This window comes from Glycine soja, chromosome 19, assembly GCF_004193775.1.
Source record: "Glycine soja cultivar W05 chromosome 19, ASM419377v2, whole genome shotgun sequence".
Lineage (NCBI taxonomy): Eukaryota > Viridiplantae > Streptophyta > Magnoliopsida > Fabales > Fabaceae > Glycine > Glycine soja.
In genome coordinates this window covers 17903864-17914162 of record NC_041020.1, presented here as the reverse complement: position 1 = coordinate 17914162, position 10299 = coordinate 17903864, and the positions used below count along the sequence as shown (strand labels likewise).

The following is a 10299-nucleotide window of genomic DNA, read 5'->3' as shown; positions in this document are numbered from 1 at the left end:
ATTGTAAATATTTGCAGCATAAGCTTCAGGCTGCTCGATTGCTCCAGGTTGCTGCATGGAAGGGCAAAGGTCTGTATGGTGGTCAGCAGAGGAGCACAAACCACAAACCCTTGCAACAGGTACAGATTTCTGATTCAAGGCCAGCTGGGTTACCAAGTTAACCAATGCATCCAGTTTGCCTTCAAGCTTCTTAGTCTCAGATGATGCAGCTGAGTTTGTAGCTACCTCATGCACTCCTCTAATGACTATGACATCATTTCTGGCGCTAAACTGCTGAGAGTTGGAAGCCATCTTCTCAATTAAATTTCTGGCTTCAGCAGGAGTCATGTCTCCAAGGGCTCCACCACTGGCAGCATCTATCATACTTCTGTCCATATTACTGAGTCCTTCATAAAAATATTGGAGAAGAAGTTGTTCTGAAATATGATGGTGGGGGCAACTGGCACATAGTTTCTTAAATCTCTCCCAGTACTCATACAGGCTCTCTCCACTGAGTTGTCTAATACCTGAGATATCCTTCCTGATGGCTGTGGTCTTGGAAGCAGGGAAATGTTTTTCTAAGAATACTCTCTTAAGGTCATCCCAACTCGTGATGGACCTTGGAGCAAGGTAATACAGCCAGTCCTTTGCCACTCCCTCTAATGAATGAGGAAAAGCCTTCAGAAATATGTGATCCTCTTGGACATCTGGGGGTTTCATGGTGGAGCAGACAATGTGAAATTCTTTCAAATGTTTGTGCGGGTCTTCACCTGCAAGGCCATGAAACTTTGGAAGCAAATGAATCAGTCCAGTTTTAAGAACATATGGGACATCCTCATCAGGGTATTGGATGCACAAGCTTTCGTAGGTGAAATCAGGTGCAGCCATTTCCCTTAGAGTCCTCTCACGGGGTGGAGGTTGTGCCATGTTCTCAGAATGTGCAAAATCAGAATGCTCAGAATCAGAATGCTCAAAATTATAATGCTCAAGATCAGGATGTTCAAAATCACCAATAACAGAATGCACAGATTCACCAGTAATGGAATGCTCAGAATGATCAAAAGGTATAAAATGATGCCTAACTAATCTATGAAATAGTCAGATGGATTGTCTCTAGTCATACACTACATTCAGCATGCACACAACTAGTTGCCTTGTCATGTAAATAAAGGTGTAGGTTTGAACTACAGCTACCCTCAAATGATATCCAAATGACTTGAAATTTTGTGAGCAACCTTATAAAATGATGAGAAGATAGCACAAAAATTTTCAGACAAAAATTCAAAGTCTAACTATGAAAGCTAAAATTGGTAGGTTAAGAAAAATAAGTGAATAAAACTTGAAAAATAAAAAACTTTTGACAGAATCGCTTTTTTTTTTACGATGGAGACCTCAGCCGGCCTACGGTGGGCTGCCACGGCGTAGGAAATTTTTTTCTACCCCAAATGCATATATAATAATTGCGATTCTGATAACCGGAGCAAAAGTTATGACCGTTTGAAGTTTTGACAAACACAAAATTTGCTAGTTTTTTGGAACTTTCAAATCTGACCAAACTAAAGGCTCTAGCTATTTTTCCCACAAAATATGGATTAAAAGAAGTTACCACAAAAAAATTCAGCCAAAAATAACAACCCTAGCTACTAAAACAAAAAATCCCAAATAATTCAGCATGGGTGGTCGCTAAAATCCGTCTCTAATTGATTTCTACTACTACTCTGTTTTTCCGCAAGCTGATTTCTACTACTACTCTGTTTTCAAGCACAATCTTCACAGCAAAACACCCAAGACTGAAACAGGGGAAACGCTTTATGGGAAAACTGAAACAGAACACACATTAAACAAAATACCGAGACACTAAACACTAACACACATACTAACACAATACTAACAATTAAACATAAAACACGAAAGGATTAAACACACAACACTAGCTAGCTATTATGAACCTTTGGACACTGCTCCCCGGCAACGGCGCCAAATTTGATCGAGGCCGTACCCGAATCAAATAAACATGAAAATGCAGTAACTAGGAAGTGATCCTAGGTCGTTTCCCAACGAGCAGTGACAAGCCAAATGTTCATAATATACTTGCAGTAACAGTAACAATGGGGGGGGGGGTTGGTTGTTTGGTAATTAAAGAGCAGAACAAATAAAATGGAATACGAAACTACTAATATTAAAAACGGGTTGTTTCCTCTGATTTAGAAGCCACTCTCTTATCCTGGGTTATGGAGAATTCGTCCCTAACAGTCAACCACTTAATCCAACCCTATTTCAATTTACTAAGCGAAAATCAACTTAGGGTTTTCAATACGTGATTAGGCACCACATGCACCAGTTAGCCCTTCGTCCATTAAGCATGAACGCAAGTTAGGCTCAGAGGCAATTAATCGAACACGAAGCGTGCACTGATTAATATTCACAAAATTGGGATAACTGGTGAAGGGAAAACTGCCAGGAAACCACATTACAAACGAAACCTAAAAGAGAGTTGGGCTTCGTCCTCAAAAGGAAACAACACCAGAAAATCTAGCCTTCCATGGATTCAAACAGAAAACGCAAATGAAACATGAAGCAGAAACGTAAATGAACAAGAACGTAAATGAACAGAAACGTAAATGAACAGAAACGTAAATGAAAGTAGAAGAAGAAGCAAGAATGAACTCGTAATTAGAAGCAGAAAACGGAAATTTGCATTAAGAACGAAAACTGTAACAAGGGAACAGAAAAATGTGAAAACCTAAAACCAAAGCTCTGAATAATGAAAATAGCATAACAGAATGCCTTCACGAATCCCAAGGCAGCTATTTAAAAAGAGTCACTCAAAGTCACTGGGCCCTATTACAATACTCTGGCCCAAAACGAAATAAACACTGAACAACATAAAATAAAATTGCGAAATTTCCTAATTAGAAATTAACTAAGGTAAGCGCTGCTTTATTTGCCCTCTTCAAGTCCACAACCAAAATCCGGATTAAGCCCAATGTTTCATTAATTCCTGAAATTAGATTAAAAACATCAAATTAGCTAAATGAGCCCAAATAATAAAACTGCCTAATTAATTGACAATTAAGATCAATCAATGATTAAAATGGTGCAAAAAGGGTTTAGAAAATAGAAGAAAATGATGGCACATCAGTGGTCGACAAGGGTGTTTCCCATTGCTCCTACGTATTCCTCAATTTTGATAAGGAAATCAGACCTACGTAGTTCTTCAAGAGCTAAGCATTGGTTAAGTTGTTTTTTTTCCCTTTTTTTGCAAGATATATTTTTATTGAATGAAAGGTCATTTAAGGTGTTGGACCATTAAATAATCTTTCGATTCTTTTAAAAGGAGAGAAAACATTAAGGCATTGGACCATTAATGATCTCTTATTATTTTTTGCAAGAGGTAATAAAGCTACGTATTGATTTTAGGCCTTTAGAAAATCTATGTTTAACTAGTAAAAGCGGAAAAGACCATTTCAAGGCGTTGGACCTTAAAAAATGGCTTTTTTAGGTGATGACAAAAGTTTGATTTATGAATTGATTTTAGCCTTAGTTTCACTTTGGTTATTAGTCAATTCGACTAAGAAAGAAAAATCCTAAAGAAAAACGTCCGATTGATTTTTTTTTATTATTTTACTAAAAGATATTTTTTGATTATTATATTACTATTTTGCCTCTTTTTGGTTTTAAACGTGGTTACGCCATGACCGAACGGTCAGATTTCATTTTAACAGAAATTAAAGGATGTTATAATACGAATGATCGGTGGAAACTTATTTTATTTTTTATTAGGCGAGAAAATGAAATGAAAATAAAAGCACGCGAAACAAATGAGGACCACTAAGGGTACATAGAATGAATTGAAAAGTTCGATTTCGGGAACTTACCTGTTGAAGACCGAAGAACGACGAAGAACGAACGAAGAACGACGAAGAACGGTTGAAAATCTTCGCGAAATCATCCACGAAAACGTCACAAAAGTGTTACGGAAGCGCCTTGGCTTGGATTTTCTTCAGATAAACAATTTTTCTCACTAATTTTAAGTGATCCTTAGATACCAGGAGGGTTGAACATTTTTGTTCTTCCCTCCTTCCCCTATTTATAGGGAAAAGAAGGAGAAGCTTGCCACCCAGCTCGTCCAAGCGAGCTAGGTTGCTTCCCCCAGAAGGCACCGCCTTCTGGAGAACTTCCTAGAAGGCCCAAGTGGGCCTGGTTGCTATTTGCACCCCATGTTTACTGAATACACCCCTTGCTTTTTTTTGTTGATTCTTTTTCCGTAACGTTACAGAATCTTACGAATTACGTAACGATACTTGTTTTCTTTTCGTATTGTTATGAAACCTTACGGATCACGTAATCATCCCTTTTTTGGCTTCCGGGATGTTACGGAACTTTACGGATTGCGCACTAACACTTCCTTTTGACTTTCGGCATGTCTCGGAACTTCACGAATTGCCTAACAATGGGTGCCAAGTACCTCGAAGTGGTCAAACGAGGGTCGCATCCCAACAACGGATGGTCCTCGAACGAAATTAGGGTATGACAGTCACATTTTAAGACATGGTGATGGGCGTCTTTAAAAAGTGTTGGCCAGAAAAATCCTAACTGTAAGACCTTAGCTGCTGTTTTGTCTCTGCCATAATGCCCGCCACATGGTGAATTGTGACAATGCCACAATATGCCCTTGGCATCCTCACTTGTCACACATCTTCGAAGAAGATTATCTGCACCTACTTTGAACAAGTGTGGATCATTCCAAACATAATGTCGGGCATCATGGAAGAATTTCTTTCTCTGCTGCCAATTGAGGTCTTTAGGAATGACACGTGCTGCCTTGAAATTAGCCATATCAGCAAACCAGGGTTTTCCTGCAATCAAAAATAAAGATTCATTAGGAATTTGATCTTTTATTTCTGCCTCCTTTGAAGTGACATCTTTATTCACCAATCTGGATAGGTGGTTTGCTACCACATTTTTAGAACCTTTCTTGTCCTTAATGACCAAATCAAACTCTTGAAGCAACAGTATCCATCTGATCAATCGTGGCTTGGAATTAGCTTTGCGTAACAGATATTTAATTGCTGCATGATCAATGTAAATCACTATTTTTGATCCCACCAGATAAGATCAAAATTTCTCAAGTGCAAAAACAATTGCCATCAATTCTTTCTTAGTGGTGGCATAGTTAATCTGAGCATCATTAAAAAATTTGCTAGCATAATAGATGGTATGAAACATTCTGCCCTTCCACTGCCCCAGCACAGCACCTACTGCATAATCAGTTGCATCACACATCAATTCAAATTCTTGTCCCCAGTCTGGTGCTGTAATCACAGGAGCAAAAACCTACTTTGCTTTGAGAGTGTTAAAGGCTTCTAAACATTCTTCATTAAACACAAACACAACATCCTTATTTAGCAGATTGCTTAAGGGTTTAGCAATTTTGGAGAAGTCTTTAATGAATCGCAGATAGAATCTAGCATGACCTAAAAAACTCTGTTTGCCTTTCACATTAACTGGGGGTGGAAGTTTATCAATAACATCTAATTTTGCTTTATCCACCTAAATTCCTCTTTTAGAGATCTTGTGTCCCAGCACAATACCTTCTTGGACCATAAAGTGACATTTTGCCCAGTTAAGCACCAAATTAGATTCTTCACAGCGTTGTAACACTTTCTCTAAATTTGCTAGGCAATTTCCAAAAGATGCACCAAAGACCAAAAAATCGTCCATAAAGACTTCAATACATTTCTCTACCATGTCAGCAAAAATTGCCATCATACATCTCTGGAAAGTAGCTGGGGCTTTACATAAACTGAACGACATGCGGCAATAAGCAAATACACCGAAGGGGCATGTGAAAGCTGTCTTTTCTTGGTCTTGAGGATCTACTGCAATCTGATTGTAGCCTAAGTATCCGTCCAAGAAATAGTAGAAAGATTGCCCTGCAAGTCTCTCAAGGATTTGATCCATGAAGGGAAGCGGGTAATGGTCTTTCCTTGTGGCTTCATTGAGCTTCCTATAATCAATACACATTCTCCATCTGGTGACTGTTCTTGTAGGAATTAGCTCATCTCTATCATTTTTTACCACTGTCATACCTCCCTTTTTCGGAAAACTTGAACAAGACTAACCCATGAGCTATCCGAAATTGGATAGATGAGCTCTGCCTCTAATAACTTGAGCACTTCTTTTCTTACTTCTTCTTTCATTATAGGGTTCAATCTTCTTTGAGGTTGTCTCACGGGCTTGTAACTAGCTTCCAAATTGATCTTGTGCATACAATATGATGGACTGATTCCTTTTAAATCAGAGATGTGCCAACCAATAGCCGCTTTATGATGTTTTAGAATCTGCACCAATTGATCTTCTTCTTCCTTCTGCAAGGAGCTGCTAATTATAACGGGTTTAGTCTCGTTATCTTCCAAAAATACATACTCTAAATGTGCTGGAAGGGTCTTCAATTCTACTTTGGGCTTTTCTATTGGTCTAGTTTTTTCTAATTCTTCAAGAACCACATGACCAGCAGAGCTGTCTTTTGGGTCATCAAACTCTTCATCACAAACTAGGCCGTTTATCACATAATTAGGTTCTTTTTCCAAAGGGAACTGCAGTACCATGGTTGAAGTTGATAATGATATCTCCTGCTCCACCTCTTCTTCTTCAAAACAAGCATCACCCATATCTGGGTGTTTCATTGCTTCAAAGAGGTCAAAGGAGATTTTCTTATCCTCTACACTAAGTTCCAATCGACTTTCATCTTTGCCTACAACATATCCAGGAGTTTCCATGCAGGGGTGTCATACCCTAATATCGTCTGGGGATTATTATTTGATGATATACAACCTTTGATTGGCTGCTTCGAGATACTTGGCACCCTTTGTTGCACAATATGTGAAGTCCCGAGACGTGCCGAAAATCAAAAGGAAGCAGGCTTACGCGATCCGTGAAAATTCCGTAATGTGACGGAAATCGAAAGGAGATGTTTTTCGCAATCCGTGAGTTTTCGTAACTTTTTCGAAAGCTAAAAAAGAGTAAATACATAATCCGTAAGGATTCGTAACCTTGCGGAAGGAAAATAAGTATCGTTACGAAATTCATAAAGTTTCGTAACGTTACGAAATTCGTAAAGTTTCGTAACGTTACGAAATTCGTAAAGTTTCGTAACGTTACGAAAAAAGAATTAACAAAAAAAGGTAAAGGGGGATGCATTTAGTAAAAAGGGGGGTACAAATAGCAATTAGGCCTTGCTTGCCTGGGCGAGCTGGGTGGCAAGCTCCTCCCCTATTTTGCTATAAATAGGGGGAGGAATGAAGGGAGAAGGGGTTCAGCCTTCTTGGCACTTCTTATTCTCTCGAAGTCTTCAAATCAAGACCTCATTTCTACACGGAATTTTTGTAAACGGTGCATTTGAATGGCTATATATATATATATATATATATATATATATATATATATATATATATATATATATAAGTATTATTCAGTGTATGTATATATGTATATATATATTCCTGGTAGGAGTAGGTATTTTGGGGGAAAGATATGTGGATTAGGCTAATTAAGGAAGAGAAATCCATAATTGGATGGTTATAGGTTAATTCTCCATTAATTAGTCTAAAAATCATCGTTTTGCGTGCAACTTCAAATTTAACAAAACCAACCTCTGAACCATGCTCGGGGTTTCATTCTGAGCGTTTTGATATATATATTGTCTACTTTCGAAAACGGGCCCCGACGGGTGCAGAGAAACGCGAGGGACTGGAACCAGAGAAATGACACGCAAACCGAGGCAGGATTTTAGCGTTCCAAAAGGTTAGATTTTTCTCTTCTTCTTGTGACTATGCATGAGTCACATCAAGAGAAAAAGGTGGGCCCTTTTTGTTCCACTCAAAATGGGACAAGTGGCAAGTGCTTTTGAAAAATAAAATAATAGAAAAGAGAAAAGTCTTTTTAAACCAAAAAGCAACACTCTCTCTCTCCTCACTCAGCCCCAAAATTTCAGAAAGCTCTTTCCTCTCTCTTTCACGTTTCCATTCTCTTCTTCTTCCTCCACCATTGAAGCTCCAACAAAGCTCCAACCTTTGGTAGCCATTTCTGCTCCAAATCGCGAAAGGAAGGCATTTTCGGAGTCGTGAAGCGCATCTCTACGTGTGGGACTTCGAAATTTCAGGTTTGGGTAGACTTCTTTCTCACTTGATTTTCGTGGGTATTGGGTTTTGGGAGATATGATGGGTAGTTTTGCTAGGTTTCTGCTTCATGATAGTTATTTGTGAAGAAATTTGTTGAAAGCATGTTGAACTTGCCATGTTTGGTGTGAGTCAAGCTTACCCATTCTGTTTTAGGGTTTATATGATGATGCTTGTGATGTTTATGTGCTGAAATTGCTGATGGAAAATTGCTAGGGATGAAGGGTAGAGTTAACCTAGGGTTAGAAAGTGAGAATGTAGTGTTATGAGTAGAAAAAGAGTGAGGCTTTGAGAGTTGGAAGGCTAAAACGGGATTCAGGGGTAAATGGAGGTTAAAGTGAGTAAATCCTAGTTTGAAATGTCATCTAGGACTTATGAGAAAGCTTGGGCTGTGCAAGAGAGAAAAACAAATGACCAAAGTGAAGGCAAGAGCCATTTCTAGGGTAAAATTGGGTGTTGAGGAGTCAAATTTTGATTCGGTAGAGTTTTCGTCGTAAAACCAGTTTGAGCAAGTTTAGATTAAGGTTATAGACTTGTGTGAGGTGAGAGTTTGCTCTAAATTTACCCCATTCTCATTTTCACTTCTCAAACCTTGAAAATCCAGTAAATTGAGGGGTTTTGAATACCTAGAATTTTGAGTTGCTTTGGTCTGAAGTTTGTACTTGGTTTAGACATGATTGATACATGATTTGGGACTTGTAGGATTCAATTTAGGCAAAATTGGATGAGGGAGAGTGTGATTTCGAAAATCTGCACTTATGCAGAATTTTGCTGTCAAATAGGTGCAGCAGAATTTGGCTTTGTGCAGAAAATGTTACGAAATTGCTGGTTGTGGAAGGAGTAGCACCGATTGGGTTCTGGACGTTTTCTAGCAGATCCCAACGGTCAAAATGTAGACTTATGTAATAGAGACTTCCAGTAAACTTTTTGAGTCGATCCAACGGTTAACGAATTGGAACGAAGAGAATGTTACTGGGGTATTTGAATGTGAAAAGCTGTGATATTGGTTTGTGTTTAGGGCAGAGTTTTCTGCCTTTGCCCTGTTTTCTTGGCTGTGTTAGTTTGTGATGATTGGATGTTGAATTACTTGAATGTTGTGGAAGCTTGGGAGGATTGATGGGGACCCGGCGTTGAGAGGAACGAGGATAAGGGCTACGTGGGAGTACGCGAGCTCAGTTGGAGGTGGGCAACAGGGGATGGTGGGTTTATACGTGATTTGTGGATGTGGAGAATTGTCTTGCACCATCGCCCGACCGCCACCTAGTACCACATGTGATGGGTACCCCATAATCCTACAAGTTTGAAATGAGGAAGTGTGGAAGGGTGAGACTTCCTACTTTTATTCGTTGACCACAGAGTGGTACCTGGAGATATGTCGCGGGGGTCAGGAGACCTTGGGGACGTCAGGTGGGGTGATATTGCCCAAAACCAAACTTGACCAATCCCGACCCAACCCGGGCATAGTCAGTCAGTGAGAACCTGTGATGTACCTAAACAGGCAAGCTCCTGGCAGTCAACCGATAAAAGAACAAAGACCACAAAGCAAGGGGGCTTGTGTGGTGGCTGGCCAACTGTGAATCTTGTGTGATATATGGGATATGGCCTCTGGTAATCGATTACCAAGGGTGGGTAATCGATTACAAGGCTTAAAAGTGAAGACAGGAAGCTAAGATGGCTTCTGGTAATCGATTACCAAGGGGTGTAATCGATTACCAGGCTTAAAAACGAGATCAGGAAGGTAAGAGGGCTTCTGGTAATCGATTACCATGGGGTGTAATCGATTACCAGGCTTAGAAATGAAGGCAGCATGTTTTGGAGGCCTCTGGTAATCGATTACCAGGCTGTGTAATCATTACACAGAGGAACATGCCACTGGTAATCGATTACCTATGTGTAATCGATTACACAGTGCATTTTTGCAGGTTTCATGTCCTGAGGCTGTGTAATTCGAGTTTAGCCTCTAGTAATCGATTACCAAGGCTGTGTAATCGATTACCAGAGATGAAAAGCCTTGAGATACCCCTTTTACTTACATGTAGTGGTTATGAGACGCATTGTGTTGCTCCGTAGTTAGATATCACGTGAAAGAGTCTACCCCTTTCTTTTATTTCTTGTAGATCGTGATGGCGGCGCAACTAAT

The 10299-nt window shown here is 39.5% G+C and overlaps 1 non-coding gene across 1 annotated transcript; it reads left to right on the top strand.

Moving 5' to 3' along the window:
• Nucleotides 1–420: 420 nt before the first annotated feature.
• Nucleotides 421–528, top strand: LOC114401058. Its single transcript, XR_003664174.1, has one exon. It is a non-coding gene; the product is annotated as a small nucleolar RNA R71 (small nucleolar RNA).
• The last annotated feature ends 9771 nt before the right edge of the window (nucleotides 529–10299 follow it).